The 19,969-nt window shown below is 31.5% G+C and overlaps 1 long non-coding RNA gene across 1 annotated transcript in view; it reads left to right on the forward strand.

Annotated features, from left to right (window-relative positions):
* Positions 1 to 6,729: 6,729 nt before the first annotated feature.
* Positions 6,730 to 19,969, forward strand: part of LOC105255914 — a 40,260-nt gene continuing 27,020 nt past the window's right edge. The window contains exons 1-2 of the long non-coding RNA XR_889563.3: positions 6,730 to 6,899; positions 9,294 to 9,562. This is a non-coding gene — a long non-coding RNA (uncharacterized LOC105255914). The remainder of the gene's footprint in view (positions 6,900 to 9,293; positions 9,563 to 19,969) is intronic.

Below are 19,969 nucleotides of genomic sequence, written 5' to 3' on the forward strand. Positions count from 1 at the left end.
ATTTTTATCGATGATATGACAAGTTTATTGTCACACTTACAATCCTGCAATCGTAAAATTTTCTATATCTAAAAACGATTTATAATGAATTATAGAATGATTTAGATTTGACGCATTATAAAATTTAAAATAAATTTATTATTTAAATCTAACGCTAAGATAACGAAAGAATATCGTAATATCACTATTTTCCAATTCTAAATGATTAAAAATAAATGTCTTTTCGCGAATTAAATTTTAAGAGAGTACAATTAAACAATCAAATTTGATTCCGTTTAAATTCATATGGAAACCTATTTATTAAATAACAATTTAATTGCGAAACATTTATAGTACGAAGAATCTGTTCTCATAACATTTTATATTGATATTTGCAAATCGACCTGTATATACAGAGTTAGGAAAAAGTCTGGATATCCCTTAATATTTCGAAAAATACGCATTTAAAAAAAAAATGTTTCATACAAAAGTCATAGGGTTTTATGTGGCGCATTACACAGCAACATTATTATGACCTCGAATAGCGTTGTCAAGGTTATGTGAAAGTCAGCTTCAATTTTTTAAATGGAACCCTCTATTTTTCATTGCATATTCTTGTAGCTTACCTCGAGAGCTTTCCAAAACACTATAATAAATTATTTTTCCATGAAGTACTTTTCGAGTTATGAGGCTTGAAATCATTTCTTAATTTTACATAAACCATAAAATATCTTGTAAAATATTCATTTTTCGATTATCTTACCTTAATATTTTTATGTACAAAATAATGAGAGGAATCAATTAGTGTAAAGAAAACACATAGTTGTTTCTAAGAAAAAATATGTAATTTGCAATTAACAATTCCATATTTTTTCTTAAAAACAACTGTATGTTTTCTTTACACCAATTGATTCCTCTCATTATTTTGTGCATAAAAGTATTAAGATAAGATAATTGAAAAATGAATATTTTACAAGATATTTTATGGTTTATGTAAAATTAAGAAATGACTTCAAGCCTCATAACTCGAAAAGTACTCAATGAAAATATACTTTATTATAGTGTTTTGAAAGTTTATAGTGTTTGAAAAGCTCTCGAGATAAGTTACAAGAATATGCAATGAAAAATAGGGAGTTCCATTTAAAAAATTGAAACTGACCTTCACATAACCTTGACAACGCTATTCGAAGTCATAATAATATCGCTGTGTAATGCGCCACATAAAACCCTATGACTTTTGTACGAAACATTTTTTTTTTAAATTCTTATTTTTCAAAATATTAAGGGGTGTCCAGACTTTTTCCTGCATAACCGCATACGCGCGTTGCGTGCGCCCGGCAGGGCGTGTAGCCGCGTATTAAATTTCGGATAATACTAAAGGAGCGTCCGTTCGCGGGGTAATTAATGTGCCTTCGGGGATCCGGTCAAGGAAACGGGCGCTCCGAGGGGGCAGTCACGGATGAAGGAAAAAGGCAACGTAAAGGAAAGAGAGAAAAGGGGCCCAACCTCGGATTGGTTTTCTCACAGTATGTGCGAGCAGTCCGTCCCGTACCCGAAAACCGGACATCTGGACGCAGGACAGCTGCGCCGACCACAACAGGGTCGTGTCGCGGAAGGCAGAGGGTTTCACGGGGGCGAAAACCGTGCGCGATACACTACCCCGTAAAGCGCGCGCCTGCACCCATAAGAGGTAGCTCACCCCGAGCAAATCGCCGAAATGCGGAATCGCGTTGCGGATCCCCGAAATCGTCGTGGACGGGACTTGGCCCCCCCTCCCCTTCCTTCCCCTTCCTTCCCCTTCCTTCCTTTTCCTTCCCCCCTATTGCTGCGCCGCGGAAGCGCCCCGTGTCTTTTTCCCATTTTGAGGGTACACACGCGAGAGGACCGACCAAATATCCGTGTGACCCGAAATCGAGAGAGAAGGAGGAAGGGGAAGGGGGCTTTATTGACTATGCGTCGAGCACACAGGTATTGATACGCGTTCGGGGAGATACGATCTTTGTCGGCGATGCATATTCGCCTTTGCATTCCCTCTGATCCGCATTCACGTTGAATTTGGGGATTATCGATATGATTCTGTGGCCGTTTCCCCCGATTTTTTTAAACTTCAATCATTTGTAAAATTCGAAAGGATATACAAAGTGGCCCCGTACGTTCCAGCCAGACTTCGAGATCTTATAGGAAATTTAATTCTGAAGAAAAAATTTCCTATAAACATGGGTCGAAAAATACTTCCTTAAGAAGTTATCCGCTCAAAAAGGCTCTGATGAAGGAAGAGCAAAAGGTGAAAAGAAAATGAAATAAAAGAAAATGAAACTAAATAAATATCTTGAAAAAAAACGATAAAAATAAAAAATAAAAATCTTTTTCTTTTATGAAAATAAAATAATCTTTTTTTTTTAACTAATATTTTAGTAATAGCACGTAATAGTAGAAAATGTATGAAGACGTTTTTCAAGAAATTTATTTAGTTTCATTTTTTTTTGTTTCATTTTCTTTTCACCTTTTGAAGCATTTTTCGACCCATGTTTATAGGAAATTTTTTGTTCAAAATTAAATTTCCTAAGATCTCAAAGTCGGGCTTGAACGTTCGAGGTCATCCTGTATACTCTCGCCATATTCACACCTTTATTTTTTCTTCTCTACTAATATTTTATCAATTCTTTTAATCTTCTTTTATTACATTCCAAAGTGATTTGATTTAAATTATTCTTGTGCAAGTGTATTATTTATATATGCATTTTTATTATACTTTTATTTTATTTTATTATATTTTTTACTATATTTTACATATTTATGCATTTTAATTATTTTTTTAAATTTATTTTTTATTTTATTTTTTTTTTTATTTAACTTATCTAAAAATTCTATTTATATTAATATAAAAATTTAAATTTCTAAATTTATTTTCTCCTAATTTCTATCTATTTTAATTTCTAATCTAGTCTCTCTATAAATATATCTATATACTTCATGTCCATATTTCTTCCTTTTTTTCAATGAAAACATTGAGTAATATGTTGTTCATTTTTCTTCGATGTGAAGTATCGAAATGCTAGATTGATCGCATTCGGAACGAACGCAAAATGCTGACAAAATAAGAGTGGGACGTAAAAATCGTAAGATTTTTCAGACATTTCTCGAAAAAAGAGAAATCTGACACGAACTAACACGTGGTTCCCGGATAAAGTAGCACTCGGCATTTCGCCCCAGGCTTTCCGGACCCCGTCGAGTGCCACCCACCAGTATTCTTACTATAGTGGTAGCGAGGCTGCGCTTTCTTGCTCCTCTGCTCGCCACTTGTCCACCCCCGCAGAAAGGACGCAAGGTGCCTTTTTCTTTCTCTCTTTCTGTCGGTTTCCCAGCTACCTGTCAATGGCGGAAACGATCTTGGCAATGATAATCCACGGTCGATCGATATGTGAGAAACTTATCGTTGTTTTTCGTTATATTGCTAAAAATTTCACGATTATATAATTATAAAGAAAGTAAGGAAAAAATGAGAAATTTCTAAAGTTTGATTCCCTTATAATTTTGATCATGTGTTAAGAATATTCATACTTTAAATTATAATTACTTTAAATGATTTACTTATATTCAAAAAATTGGTTTTTTAATTTGGAGATTTTTAAAAATATTTTTATAAAATTTAGCATTATTTCTGAAAAATAATAATTTTTTGTAAGATCATAATTATACTGATTTAATTGTAATAATAAACGTATTTTAATTTGCTCATTAATGTTAACAGCATCATAATATTGCATCATTTTCTTGTCGATATCTATCATTCAGATGCATGAAACTATCGTTTTATGTTATTGACGGAAATTTCCTTTTCTTGATGATATCAAATCTAAACGCGAGTGACTCACTGTTTTCATACATTTGAATAAAACATGAAATATACAGGGTGGCCCCGAACGTTCCAGCCAGACTTTGAGATCTTATAGGAAATTTAATTCTGAACAAAAAATTTCCCATAAACATGAGTCAAAGAATGCTTCCTTAAGAAGTTATCGCTCAAAAACTTCTGATGAAGGAAGAATAAAAGGTGAAAAGAAAATGAAATAAAAAGAAAATGAAACCAAATAAATTTCTTGAAAAAAAAAACGATAAAAATAAAAAATAAAAGTCTTTTTCTTTTATGAAAATAAAATATTTTTTTTTTTTTAACTAATATTTTAGTAATAGTACGTAATAGTAGAAAATGAATGAAGACATTTTTCAAGAAATTTATTTAGTTTCATTTCCTTTTTATTTCATTTTCCTTTCACCTTTTGCTTTTCCTTCATCAGAGATTTTTGAGCGATACTTTTTAAGGAAGCATTTTTCGACTCATGTTTATCGGAAATTTTTTGTTTAGAATTAAATTTCCTATAAGATCTCAAAATCTGGCTGGAACGTTCGGGGCCACTCTGTATATAAAAAGTTTCTCTCTCTCTCTCTCTCCCTTCATGATTTTTTACTTCCCTCCCGCTTATTTTTAAATATCCGAAAATTTTGAACGTTAACCATTCTCATACATTAAACGCAATAGCCGATATGGCAATTCGAATCAGGTATCAACTTCCGCGTTGTAGGTCCGAACAGGTATTTATAGAGAAGCAACGCGCAGCGTTTTGTTCGAGAACAGCACGGACCAGTCTTTCCTCGCAGAGTTCCCACCCTAAAAGGTGGACAGTGTCCAGCACAGTAAGGACTATGGCAATTACGAAAGAAGCGGGCGAGAGTCCCGCGACGAGAGAACTAGTTTTCTCTAGGAGAAACGTCCCGGAAGCGACGTCGGCCCATACCCCGTGTTCGAGGTCGGCGAAACTCGCTTTTGGATTTTGATTATCAAGAAAACTCGATTTCTCGATCCCCCGGTCCCGGTCCGGATCCCTGGGATTCCCGCGGAGAGAAACGTGTGTAACGTGTCGCGCATCACGGGCCGGCCGAGAAAGTCATCGAAAGCCCTGTTAAGGTCACGGGGTTGGTCCGAGGTCACAAACGGCTGTTTCTGCCAGTTAGACATTCGTGGTTGAACGATTTTCTTTTAGTCTCGACGAAGACGATTAATAAATTTTTAAACTACAAAGATAGAGAAACTAAAGAAATTCATAGTGCTATAGTGGTTTAATAGTGACTAAATTTTTGAAGAACTTATATGTCACATACTCTTACAATTAAAAAAATTAAATTTTAGAATTAAATTTAGAGATTAACTTTTTTTAAGTTTCTAAAGAAACAAATTATTATATCTTGAATTAATTAAAAAATTAACGAGAAAGTCATCAAAAGCTCTGTTAAGGTCACAAACGGCTGTTTCTGCCAGTTAGACATTCTTGGTTGAACGATTTTCTTTTAGTCTCGACGAAGACGATTAATAAATTTTTAAGCTACAAAGATAGAGAAACTAAAGAAATTCATAGTGTTATAGTGGTTTAATAGTGACTAAATTTTTGAAGAACTTATATGTCACACATACTCTTACAATTAAAAAAATTAAATTCTAGAATTAAATTTAGAGATTAACTTTTTTTAAGTTTCTAAAGAAACAAATTATTATATCTTGAATTAATTAAAAAATTAACGAGAAAGTCATCGAAAGCCCTGTTAAGGTCACAAACGGCTGTTTCTGCCAGTTAGACGTTCTTGGTTGAACGATTTTCTTTGGTCTCGACGAATACGATTAATAAATTTTTAAGCTACAAAGATAGAGAAATTAAAGAAATTCACAGTGTTATAGTGGTTTAATAGTGATTACATTTTTTAAGAACTTACATGTCACACATACTCTTACAATTAAAAAAATTAAATTTTAAAATTAAATTTAGAGATTAACTTTTTTTAAGTTTCTAAAGAAACAGATTATTATATCTTGAAATAATTAAAAAATTAACGAGAAAGTCATCGAAAGCCCTGTTAAGATCACAGGGTTGGTCCGAGGTCACAAACGATTGTTTCTGCCAGTTAGACATTCTTGGTTGAACGATTTTCTTTCGGTCTCGACGAAGACGATTAATAAATTTTTAAGCTATAAAGATAGAGAAACTAAAGAAATTCACAATGTTATTAGTGGTTTAATAGTGATTACATATTTTAAGAACTTACATGTCACACATACTCTTACAATTAAAAAAATTAAATTTTAAAATTAAATTTAGAGATTAACTTTTTTTAAGTTTCTAAAGAAACAGATTATTATATCTTGAAATAATTAAAAAATTAACGAGTTATCTTTCTATTTAATGAAATGTCATGATAAATAGACTCAACAGAATATATAAAACTATGAATACAAGCTATAATCGCAAAATTTTTATATAATAATCTTTCATTAATTCCTTATTATCTTATTCTTGCAAATCTCCTACTATATAAACCGACGATGTTTGTGACTAATCAACCGCATGATTATATCAATCTGCATGATTTCATGTGAAAGTACATTATTCATGTGAAATGAATAGCAACTAATTTCTTTGTATCCATAACAAGGTAGTAACATTCATGTGTGACGTAATAATATAATCTATTGAAATTAATGAACAAGAAAGAAACAGAGAGAAAAAAGAGAAAGAGAAAATACGTATTTATTATTATCATAAAAATAAAATAAATATCTCAATAGAAATATTTAAAAATATCTAATAAAATGGAATTCGTCAATACAGCGTATGACGCACCGCGCTCGGCGCTCAGCTGTTTACATGCGGTGACCTGGTTATTATTCACTCGGCGTAGTTCGTAGGTAGCGGATTGTAACTCTGCCCCTCTAAACGCGATCGTGGCAATTATGTATCGAAATATGTTAAACGCGAACATTCTGTACGATTATTATAACTAGTGATTAACGACTCGTGTTAATGAATGTGACAATCATTAATAATAGTCTCGACCATGACGTCATGAATAACGGAAGTTATTCGAAGCAGGTATTTTATATGCTTTATATTTATCGAAAGTAGAAATAATAATAATTGATTTCGCGAGATTATTTATGTATATGTATGGATTGCATCATACTCGTAGAGAATATTACGTCTTTTCGGAGTTTTAAGTAACTATTAATTATTCTTCTGTTTAGTCTAATATCCCGCGGTATTAAAGTTGCTAGGGTTGCATGAGATACCAAGATTAGTCTTGATATTGTCTTGTCTTGTCTTGAATTTCAAGACAAAATCAAGACAAGATTTTTAATTAGTTATCAAGACAATACTAAGACTGAGACTGTCAAGATTATTAGTCTTGTCAAGATTATTGGTTCTCAAAAAAACTAAAATATTTATATTTGTAAATGAAAAAAATCACAATATACGAATTTAAAAAAATTTTATTCAATAAAAACGTTTATATTAATAAATTTAAAAACATTTAATATTAATACAATATAACATTTTTATAAATTAGAAATCAAACTCGCAAATTTTAAAGAGCATTTCACCCAGGAATTGATGCACATTAGTGCTTTTAAAGATTTACTTTGTAATCTGGTTCTAATTTTTGACATAGTCAGAGTTCCTATTGAGAAAACTCTTTCTACTGATACGGATGAGGCAGTTGAACTTAAAATGTCTCAAGCCATTTTTAACAATGTGGGATAAATATGAACCTGATTTTTTTATTACTCCAAAATATTTATATCTGCACATTGGAGTCTGTAAATAGTTATTAATTTCTATTTTCCATGAAACAGTAAATGTTTTTTTATGTAAATAGACAGCATTTATATCGATTACATAGTAATAATTATAATTAAAATATAATACAATAGTAATAATTATTTCAAATTATATTACAAAAATTGTTAAATATTATTTAAATAATTTTTTAATATTAGATAAAAAATTGTTAATAAAATCGAGACAAGACAATACAAGACGAGATTTTTGCTACCAATATTCACTCAAGACCAAGACAAGATTTAAATTTTTGAAAATTTTCAATACCAATACAATTTTCAATACCAATACAATTTTTACGAATATTGTCTTGGCTTGGGTCTTGTGCAACCCTAGAAGTTGCCGATGTTTCGAATTTTTCAATTCGACGTTTTTTCGAAACTCCGCGAAGCAGATCGATTCCGGTTCGGACAATATCACGACGCATCTGTTTAATTAGTAAGCATAATGGCCATCACACATAAAATTCCATAAACATGTAAGACGTAACCGTAAGGAAATCGACTGATCACGGTCGAGTATTGATCCCTTGGAGGGGCCATAATCGTTGTAATCTTTACATTGTAATATTTATCAATCGCATATCATACATTCAACGTTTTTATTCGTAATCGTAATTGGTCGAAACGCATATTTTGCATGACTTGTTCAATTAAGGATGTTTTGTACTTATTTTCAAAATATTGAGAATTTAATAAAAATTGTACAGAATGTCCTTACATATGGTTAAAACCTTCAGTACAATTTTTAAATCGATTCACTAAAGCGTTCACAAATTATAAGGATTTTTATTTGCACCGAATTAACATGTGTTATTATGGGAAACGTATAACCACATCGATTCAAAAACAGATGGAAATAATATTCAGAATTTATTTAAAATTTGCAAAAGTTTAGATACAGAGGAAATATTTGGTCAAATAATATTATACAAGTACTAACTGATTAAAAAGATATTAAATATAATTCAATGAAGTTAGTTATGTATCTGTCACGAGACGAAATTCTCTGCCAAAAGTTAATCATTTCGATTAACAAAATTCGAAATATTTCAGTAAAAACGCAATAAATATTAAAAAATACATCTGCACTGTAGCTAAGATCAAATTGTAATATTCCAATTTCTCATATTCAAAATACACCAAAAGTGGATATTCGTCAATATTGATTTTCAGCTACTTTTTATTGGAATTACATACAAAACATCCTTAATTAGTAAGCATAATGGCCATCGCACATAAAATTCCATAAGCATGTAAGACGTAAATGTAAGGAAATCGACGATCGAGTATTGGACCCTTCCAATGGGTATCATTGAACATAATTATTTTAATCTTCACATAATGTAATATTTACCAATATAATGTAATATTTACCAATATAATGTAATATTTACCAATCGCGCATCATACATTCAACGCTTGCATTCGTAATCGTAATTGATCGAAACGCATATTTCGCAAGATTCGTTCAATTAAAATCTGTTGCACAATCAACATAACCTCTCGATTTTTAGAATGTTGCTCGCGGATATCCATTTTTATAGTTTTAACTTGCATATTTACATCATTCATGTGTTTCATCACTCATTACAATGCAAGATAATAATATTGCTCTAAAATATGTATCTTATTTGTTTACATGTAGCCTTGCTACGACAAGCTGCGTGCGAGTTTGCCTACGTGATCCTCGAATATCGAACGTATCGTTGCTTTGTGCGATTATAGTTTTTGCGTCGTTTTGCGATGTATATTAAATCCTCATCGGGAGTGTCGTCAAGTGTCGCGCGATCGTAATTAATCATGTTTTCGCGAGTACCGCGAGTGCTAAGAAGGAGAAGTAATGCACGAGGAAGAGAGGAGGAGGGGGAAGAGGAGAACTGGGCAGTCATCGAGCGACAAAGGAGCAACTATGGGGTATGTAAATACAATTCATACTTCGTTAGAGAAACATAAATCCGCCTAGTTTCGTTCAATTAAATTTAAATGATTCTCTCGTATGTGCTCGATGTTTCCAAGCTCACGCAATGCTTACGTAAAGAGATCGCCTAAAAACACAAGCAGAATTTTCTGCGCTTATGCTCGTCCGCTTATCGCATTAATTATGTGTATGCCGTTGATACTGTCGCGTTGAACGCTTGTTGACACGCTGAAGTGTTTTTTCTATCGCATCTTCGATTATCGCTGTTGTTTTTATAAGCGAATGTTTTGATAATATAGGAAAACCTCGTTTGCTTCGTTTTAGATTAATTTGAGAAGTTATTTATGAGAACTTAAATTAATAAAATTAATAAGAAACTTAAATTAATACATGTGCATGTGGATGTCTCGTAACATAACTATAAACAGTTAATTCGAAAGACAAGTTGAAATTAAAAACTTTGTAATTATGAGTAGCCTTACTTATAAATTGGTATAAATTATAAACTGTTATATTTGGACAGTTATCCATATATTCAATGATTGGTACAATTTGATTAAACTATCGCTTCAAATATAATTTTAATTTGATTAAAATTATTATATTTTAACAGAGCTTTAAGGAATTGTTATTAATTTCAAATAATTTTAGCTCTATTATTAATTTTAAATAAATGAAAAAATTTACAAAATTAAATAATATGTATATTATTATAATAATCGATAAATATAACGTATATATTATTATATCTTCTATTCTTTTAAATAATCGGAATTAGATCTCCTAATAATTCAATAAACACAATTTAAGTTTTTTCTTCTTCAATGCGTTTTTTTAAACATAAGCAACATATGATTAGTTTTAGTTGTCAATTTTTAATTTTAATTTAATTTTAATTTTCAATTTTAATCTTTTGCGTTTGACATCTTTAGAAAGAGAGGGATTTGAATCGATTTAGATAAAAGTTAACGTGAACGCAATTCATAATAACAAATATTATTATGAGAATGCGGATGACCGTCTAATTATATCTTCACTGATATTGCTAGTTATCAATTTTTTGCCGGCTGATAGTGAACGTGACGCAATTCAGCTAACAATAAGTGATAAGCCATGCTTGCGAAATGATCTTGTACTCGCTAGGGTTGCACGAGATACCAAGATTAGTCTTGATATTGTCTTGTCTTGTCTTGAATTTCAAGACAAGATCAAGACAAGATTTTTAATTAATTATCAAGACAATATCAGGACTAAGACTGTCAAGATTATTGGTTCTCAAAAAAACTAAAATATTTATATTTGTAAATGAAAAAAATATATATCACTATATACGAATTTAAAAAAATTTTATTCAATAAAAACATTTATATTAATAAATTTAAAAACATTTAATATTAATACAATATAACATTTTTATAAATTAGAAATCAAACTCGCAAATTTTAGACATTAAAGAGGATTTCACCCAGGAATTGATGCACATTAGTGCTTTTAAAGATTTACTTTGTAATCTAGTTCTATTTTTTGACATAATCAGAGTTCTTATTGAGAAAAGTCTTTCTACTGGCACGGACGAGGCAGTTGAACTTAAAATGTCTCGAGCCATTTTTGACAATGTGGGATAAATATGAACCTGACATTTTTACAACTCCAAAATATTTATATCCGCACATTCCCTTGGAATCTGTAAATAGTTATTAATTTCTATTTTCCATGAAACAGTAAATGTTTTTTATGTAAATAGACAGCATTTATATCGATTACATAGTAATAATTATAATTAAAATATAACACAATAGTAATAATTATTTCAAATTATATTACAAAAATTATGTTAAATATTATTTAAATAATTTTTTAATATTAGATAAAAAATTGTTAATAAAATCGAGACAAGACAATACAAGACGAGATTTTTGCTACCAATATTCACTCAAGACCAAGACAAGATTTAAATTTTTGAAAATTTTCAATACTAATACAATATTTTTACGAGTATTGTCTTGTCTTGGGTCTTGTACAACCCTAGTACTCGCGAAGGTCTCGGACCGCCGTTTCTCGTTCGTCGTTGCGATTTAATCTTAAGGGCCGCGCATTATCATTCATCGCGCGCCATATCGTCCTTCGTGCCGGAACGGACGACTTCGAATTCGAGAGTGCCGGGATATAGAAACGACCGTTGTCTCGGACCTAATGTCGCGGAAGAGAATGGGGGAGAGGAAAGGGACATAGGGCGGTTGAAAAGGAGAGGAAAGCGGGAATCGAGTCGAATCATGGGAGTGTATCGCTTCCTATTTAGCGTCGCGGTCGAAACTTTTAAGGGGCGGCCTCTCTCCCTTTCTTTATATGTCGGAAACTGCAGGAAGAGGAAACAACGTGGGCGACAAGGAGGGAGCGTGCTCGACAAAGTTGCGGTCTCGAGATCTCGTCGATGGTCAATCGTATGGTACCCTTCGACCGAACGGACACGATGTTTGTTTGTTCCGCTCTGGGTGTCACAACACACCTACTACAGATCGCAGCGGGGTGCTAACTAGCGTTAGAATGCAAGAGGCAAGCAATCTTATTGACAGACAGAGTGTAAATATGTATCAATTACTGAAAAAAAATGAAGTTTAAAATAAATTAGAACTGCTTTCTAAAAGTGAATCAGCGTATTATTACTGAAAAATAGTAAATAGTCCCTGATTGCAGCAGTTATAAGTACAGCGCTGTAAATCAGTGATATTTTATTGAAAGAATCAGTTAATAATTTTGACTGTTTCAATTAGTAATATTTCTCAATATCAGTAATATTTCTTTCGTTTTTGTCAGTAATAAATTATAATTCATCTCTCTATCCATTTCACATAAAATTAAAAATTTTAATTTTAATATTTTTTAGTGATAATACGCTGATTCACTTTTAGAAAGTATATTTAATATAGAGTAATAATATTATAGATATATAAATATTTGTTTCAGAAATTATTGTAAATTATCGGGGAACAAAAAATTACGATATCTAAATAATTTAATTTCTCTCAATATTTTATACGAAAGCACTTGCTTTGCCCATTTAAATTTATGCATTTGTTTCCATTATGCTAGCCATTTGAAGAAATGCACGTTGCGATATCGTGCCGCTCTATTAATCGAATCGGCGATTCGGGGTTTCCGGGCCGTTGACCGCGTCGCCGTTCGTAAAGTTACCGATGGTAGGCTGATCACACACTCCTTCCGTTCCGGCGGCTCCCCCCGCGAGGAATTTTATTTGCGTCCTAGCGAGATTTACTGCTCCGTGCGACACAGGATATGGGAACCTTCGGCTCTCCGATCTCGAGGTCCGGCTGCGTAAACTTTTGGGACGAACGAGAGCTCCTCTCGAGAGCTTCTCATCCCCTCGATCCATCGCTCCGTTTCCCTTGCCTCCTAACTCATGCTTGCGGACTCCCGGACTTGCGGTGTCCGACCCCTCTCGCCGGACACGGTTCATAAACATTTTAAAGAAAATTTGGGAAAATCTGAATTCGTCTTGCGGGAAGGGTCCTTTGCCGGAACCGTCGAGAGGAGAGAGCAAAAGGGAAAGATGCGAGGTCCGATTTATACATGTATCACTAGACAATGTCCATGCACTTTCATAGGTATTAGATAAATATGTATTACATGCAGGATGGCCCCGAACGTCCCAGCCAGACTTTGAGATCTTATAGGAAATTTAATTCTGAAGAAAAAATTTCCTATAAACATGGGTCGAAAAATGCTTCCTTAAGAAATTATCGCTCAAAAGCCTCTGATGAAGGAAGAGCAAAATGGTGAAAAGAAAATGAAATAAAAAGAAAATGAAACTAAATAAATTTCTTAAAAAACGTCTTTATTCATTTTTTACCATTACGTGCTATTAATAAAATATTAAAAAAAAATTTATTTTATTTTCATAAAAGAAAAAGATTTTTATTTTTATCGTTTTTTTTTCAAGAAATTTATTTAGTTTCATTTTCTTTTTATTTCATTTTCTTTTCACCTTTTGCTCTTCCTTCATCAGAGGTTTTTGAGCGATAACTTCTTAAGGAAGCATTTTTCGACCCATGTTTATAGGAAATTTTTTCTTCAGAATTAAATTTCCTATAAGATCTACAAGTCTGGCTGGGACGTTCGGGGCCAACCTGTATAGTTGCAGAAGAGAACAGGACACTCATTTATACACACACACACGTACACATAAACGTGTTCCAAACCTGGGACTTTTCAAGGCCAACCGCGTGCGGTCGACAACTTTGCGGGATTCATTTCCGCTTCCGCTTTATGTTTCCGTTTTATGCAGACATTTGTGCATAAAATCTTTGCGGCCGAATTCCGAATGGAATTCGGTGATCGTTGCGGTGAAAGTTATTCCGTGTTGAATTTCCATATAGATTACATGCGACACGTGCAACTTTGATTTTACTTATCCTCTCTATAATGATTGGCATGTCTATGTTATAATACATATCAGATATACGGAAGACGCCTTGAAGAAAATAGAAGTATCCCAGACACGTATGATTTTATATTACATTGGAAAAGTAAAATTATTAATTATTAATTATTAATTATTAATATTAATTTATTAGTATGTTATTAAAAAAATTTAATACATTTAATTTTAATATAAAATCTCTTTAATATATACAATTTTTTAATATATTATTTTTAACATATTATTTAATAACGAATAAAAAAATATTTAATTATATTCAATAATCTTTTATTAAAAGACTATTTTAATTTTATAATTATGCATCTATTTTTTATCATTTGCAATGTCTACTATATGTACTGAAAGTGCTCCCCTATTGAAGTTTAAAATAATATTTGAGTGTAAACAATATTTTTGCATTGCCAATCTCACTTTCTCCTCCGTTTCTCTATTTTTCATTTTTTGATATCACGAATGAAATAAAGCTATGGTTCGCGAGTTTTTAATACATTTATCGACATCCGAGTTATTTATGTCCACACGTGACAAGTATTTCAGTTTGCTCAATGGAGGGTCCGGGTCTCGGCTTTTGCCCCGAACTTTGGATCAATAGCTTAAAGCTTAATGTTAAAATTCTGTTCTGAATCGTGCCATTTTACACCGTATTTACATGTTTATGTCGAAATATTTTTTAATAAATAATCTATTTGTATATTGTTTACGTGAAAGAAATTATTACGTGTCGCTGTTAATACAAATTTTTTATAATAGTAACATTAATAGTTAACTTAATTTTTGTTATTGGCACATATTATTCGAGGCATTTTAATTTTATATTTATAGATTTCTAGACACAAGTTAAAGATATAAATCTTTCTTTTGTATTTTTTATATCGACGTCATATTACATTTATAAGAATATTAAACATATAACAACAGAGTGTCCCATTTTAATGTTTCACTTCAAATAACTTTCTTATTTTTAATTTTAAAAAAAGATGTTTCAGACAAAAGTTGTATAGTTTCTAGGGGGACATGAGATGGCGCCATTAGTTTGACCTTGAAGAGTTACATGAAGGTTACGTGAAAGTCATTTTGAATTTCTTAAATGGAACACTCTATATATTTTTGCATATTCTTGTAGCTTATCTCGAGAGCTTTCCAAAACACTAAATAAACATTTTTTTCATCAAGTAATTTTCAAGTTATGAGGCTTAAAATCATTTCTTAATTTTATGTACTTAATTTTATAAACCATAAAATATCTTGTAAAATATTCATTTTTCGATTATCTTACCTTAATACTTTTATGTACAAAATAAAGAGAGAAATCAATTGGTATAAAGAAAACATACAGTTGTTTAAAAAAAAAAATATGTAATTTGCAATTAACAATTCCATATTTTTTCTTAAAAACAACTGTATGTTTTCTTTACACCAATTGATTCCTCTCATTATTTTGTACATAAAGTATTAAAGTAAGATAATCGAAAAATGAATATTTCACAAGATATTTTATAGTTTATGTAAAATTAAGAAATGATTTCAAGCCTCATAACTCGAAAAGTACTTGATAAAAAAATGTTTATTTATAGTGTTTTGGAAAGCTCTCGAGATTAGCTACAAGAATATGCAAAAATATATAGGGTGTTCCATTTAAGAATTTCAAAATGACCTTCACGTAATCTTCATGTGACTCTTCAAGGTCAAACTAATGGCACCATCTTATGTCCCCCTAGAAACCATACAACTTTTGTGTGAAACATCTTTTTTTAAAATTAAAAATAAGAAAATTATTTGGGGTGGGACATTAAAATAGGACACCCTGTATAAGTCGCATATAATAATTATAGCTAAATATATAAAATGTAGATAGGTGATTTTGAAAATTAATTTTATATAAGAGAAAAAATAAATTAATTTTACATATTTTATATACTAGATAATAAAAAGACGCAGAAGAGAAAAGCACCGATGGGAAAACAGATCGCAAACGGCGACAGTAATTTCGTCGTTCGCGCCGCATGAATACCACAGTGATTGCTATCGTGGAGTGCAAAATAATTTATTCGCGGGGCATCGCGTCCGCAAGATTCCTAGTGATTCCTTAGATTGATATTCTCAGCGCTCCTACTGAAACACCACCCGATAATGGAGTATTGTTTTATTAATTTTATCTAGAGATAGAGAAAGAGAAAGAGAAGAATTAAGAGAGAAAACGTACTATCTTAGAATCCGTTTAATTCGCACATCATGAAACAAACTCCACTTGTGAATAAAACTACTTTTTAGTATTTTGCTTTTATCGTTATAATTTTTGAAAGAAAAATTGAAAAGAGAGAGAAAGAAAGACTTTGTTTTTATGGTTAACTCGTTATAAATTATTGCTTCGTTAGCTTCATTTACTTTAAGATGAAGAATTATATTTATATAAATATGAAGGAGCAAAAATATTGTAAATATTGTTTTATGTTTAAAAGAAGTGTCTAATATTCATATTATTGTTAATATAACATAAACACTGTTTAAATTAATTTAATTTATCAAATATAAAATAATTAAAATTATAAAATAAATATAAAATAATTAAAATTATAAAATAATTATAAAATAATTAAAAACATTATTTCTCGTAACAAAAACAATTTTTTTAAATTAAAGACAAATTATTTGAAGCAAAAATGCATTACGAAGATTATTCAAATTAATAAAAAAAAATAAGGGCATGGATATGACAAAAATATGGAATTTCTCGTTTCGATTTACTATGGAAGATGCGGAAATACATATATAAGAATGTGGGACAAATTAACGCGTCGAGAAATTCCCGTTATGGCGTAGAAATTTCTTTGGACGACGCGTTTTGCGGGAATAAGCGAGGACAAATAACGAGAGGAGGACGGGATTTCTCTCCGGCTCTCGTGCTCTCGGAAATGCGTCAGGTCTGGTCCTCGTGTTATAATGATCAATAAAATGAAACCATAATCGATTTCTCGCCAATCGAGCTGCGCCCCGGTAGAGTCAATTTGCCTTCGGTTAAGTGGTTTACATCCGGCCAACACGTCGTCGTAAAATCGTTTACATTGCGCTGCTTAGGCTTCTTACGCCGATTTATACATACGCGGTCCCCCCAGCTTCGTTGGTTCGTTCGTTCTTGCGCACCATCGAGATCTCGTTACCGAGCAGTACCTTAATATGAGCGCTGCGCGGATTGACGTTGTTATTTACTTTGCTCATTTACTAATGTCTGCCGATAACGTATTACCATCCTTTGCTCCGTATGAATTTATAGATTGCTATTACTTCGATAGCTTTTTGCATTTGCGACCATTGAGCGAATGGAGCTCTATTCGCGATCGCGATGCTTCTCTCTCCGATGTAGCCGTGAAATCAGCGCGAAAATAATGACTATATTAGCACAAATATTTACCGTTATTTACATCTTAACTCATACAAATAATTGGACCAATTATACGTGGTTCTATAATTTACCAGCACTATTTCTTTAAATAATACAACCTCACACTTGGAGAGATCTTATCTTGCGGTATTCTACTTTTTGTAGTAATTAAGTTGGGAAGAAAGGTTCAAAAGGTCAAATACGATCTCTTCCTGCAAATTTTTATCATCGATTTAGGCTATGAAATACAGGCGCACTGAGAAAAAAATCTAGTTGCATTAATTAGAATTTTGATAGATTCAACCAATATGTCCGTTGGAAAATGGACGAGCCAGAATTCTTGTAAGAATTACCAGAATTCTTGTAGGAATTACCAGATAAATCTGATTAATTTCTTCCTGTTAAATTTACCAAATTTTCTGGTTAATAATACTACTTAATACTCATCAGCACCAAGTCGTCTAACATTTTTTCCATCTAATCTCAAAAGTCTGTTTAATATTCTGAATTTCAACACGATTATTGCATAAATTCAATTAGGGTTGCACGAGATACCAAGATTAGTCTTGATATTGTCTTGTCTTGTCCTGAATTTCAAGACAAGATCAAGACAAGATTTTTAATTAATTATCAAGACCATACCAAGACTAAGACTGTCAAGATTATTAGTCTTGTCAAGATTATTAGTTCTCAAAAAAACTAAAATATTTATATTTGTAAATGAAAAAAAATCACAATATACGAATTTAAAAAAATTTTATTCAATAAAAACATTTATATTAATAAATTTAAAAACATTTAATATTAATACAATGTAACATTTTTATAAATTAGAAATCAAACTCGCAAATTTTAGACATTAAAGAGTATTTCATCCAGGAATTGATTCACATTAGTGCTTTTAAAGATTTACTTTGTAATCTGATTCTATTTTTTGACATAATCAGAATTCCTATTGAGAAAAGTCTTTTTACTGGCATGGACGAGACAGTTGAACTTAAAATGTTTCGAGCCATTTTTGACAATGTGGGATAAATATGAATCTGATTTTTTTACCACTCTAAAATTTATATCTGCACATTCCCTTAGAGCCTGTAAATAGTTATTAATTTCTATTTTCCATGAAACAGTAAATGTTTTTTTATGTAAATAAACGGCATTTATATCGATTACATACTAATAATTATAATTAAAATATAATACAATAGTAATAATTATTTTAAATTATATTACAGAAATTATGTTAAATATTATTTAAATAATTTTTTAATATTAGATAAAAAATTGTTAATATAATTGAGACAAGACAATACAAGACGAGATTTTTGCTACCAATATTCACTCAAGACCAAGACAAGATTTAAATTTTTGAAAATTTTCAATACCAATACAATATTTTTACGAATATTGTCTTGTCTTGGGTTTTATGCAACCCTAAATTCAATCCAGATTATTGAATAAATTATTTTAAGTTCAGTTTGTTAGAAATTAAACTGATAAACAGTGATGCAAGAAGAGGATGCAGCTCAAACACATACAATCAGAGAGCTTGCGTTCTCTTTCGAGCACTATTGCTCGTAAGAGAAAAAAAATATATTTTGGATTTAATGTTAATTAGTTCTATTATTTAATGTTAACTAGTTCTTTATATGCATTTCATGGCAAATATTGAATACGAGTTAAAAAGCAAGCAGAGAAATTAATGTAACAAGAAATTTTATAGATCCAACCAGAAAATACTAACGAAATCCTTAGAGTAAAATCTATTAAACTTTCTAGTTATAAAAAATCGAGTCTTATCATGATAACTAGAAATTCTTGTTTGATTTAATCAAAATGCCTTCAATCATATACGTCTTGTTGGTACAATCAAACGATTTTTCTCAGTGCGTGTATATGTATGAGACAGATATTACCATCCAGAACTAATCATTTTAGACAAAATTTTCTCTCGACTGTGGGAAATGCAGCGATACCGGCTTTATATCGCAATAAGCCTCAAGTATGGCAGCGTATTTGTGCGTTTTCCGCGCCGGAGAGCAAACGGAGACTCGAGCGCATTGTCGAGCCGGACGCATGGCTGCTTCTCGTGAATTTACAACGCGAGAGGAGTCGAGTAAAACGCGATATGCGACGTTTCCCTTGTTCGTTGCCGCGCGAAAGGCTCGCCCGTCCCTGTAAATTATACGGCAACGATAAAATTGTGCGGGAGTAATTTTGCGGGTGCATCGTACTCGTTCGTCATCGTGGATGTGCGGCATTATATGACGTATCATTGTGGTGTCATGGGATTAAAGTTTGAGGAGAAAGTCGATCTAGAAGTCTCGATAGAATCAGTCTTTGTTTTCTGTTTCTTTCAGAATAGATACTTTATTGTTCCGCGTTACAGTTATAATAAAACAGCGAAACCAATCAAAGTAATTCGGTAGATAAATCGATGGGGATGCAATATATGGTGTCGTTAAAAATACATCGTAAAAACGAAGTGTACAATATTAAAATAAAAAAATTTGAAATTTATATTTAAATTATTTGTCTTTTTAAGGCAAGTAAACCTTCATTTAA

Source organism: Camponotus floridanus, unplaced genomic scaffold, assembly GCF_003227725.1.
Source record: "Camponotus floridanus strain SB8 unplaced genomic scaffold, Cflo_v7.5 scaffold63, whole genome shotgun sequence".
Taxonomy (NCBI): Eukaryota; Metazoa; Arthropoda; class Insecta; order Hymenoptera; family Formicidae; genus Camponotus; species Camponotus floridanus.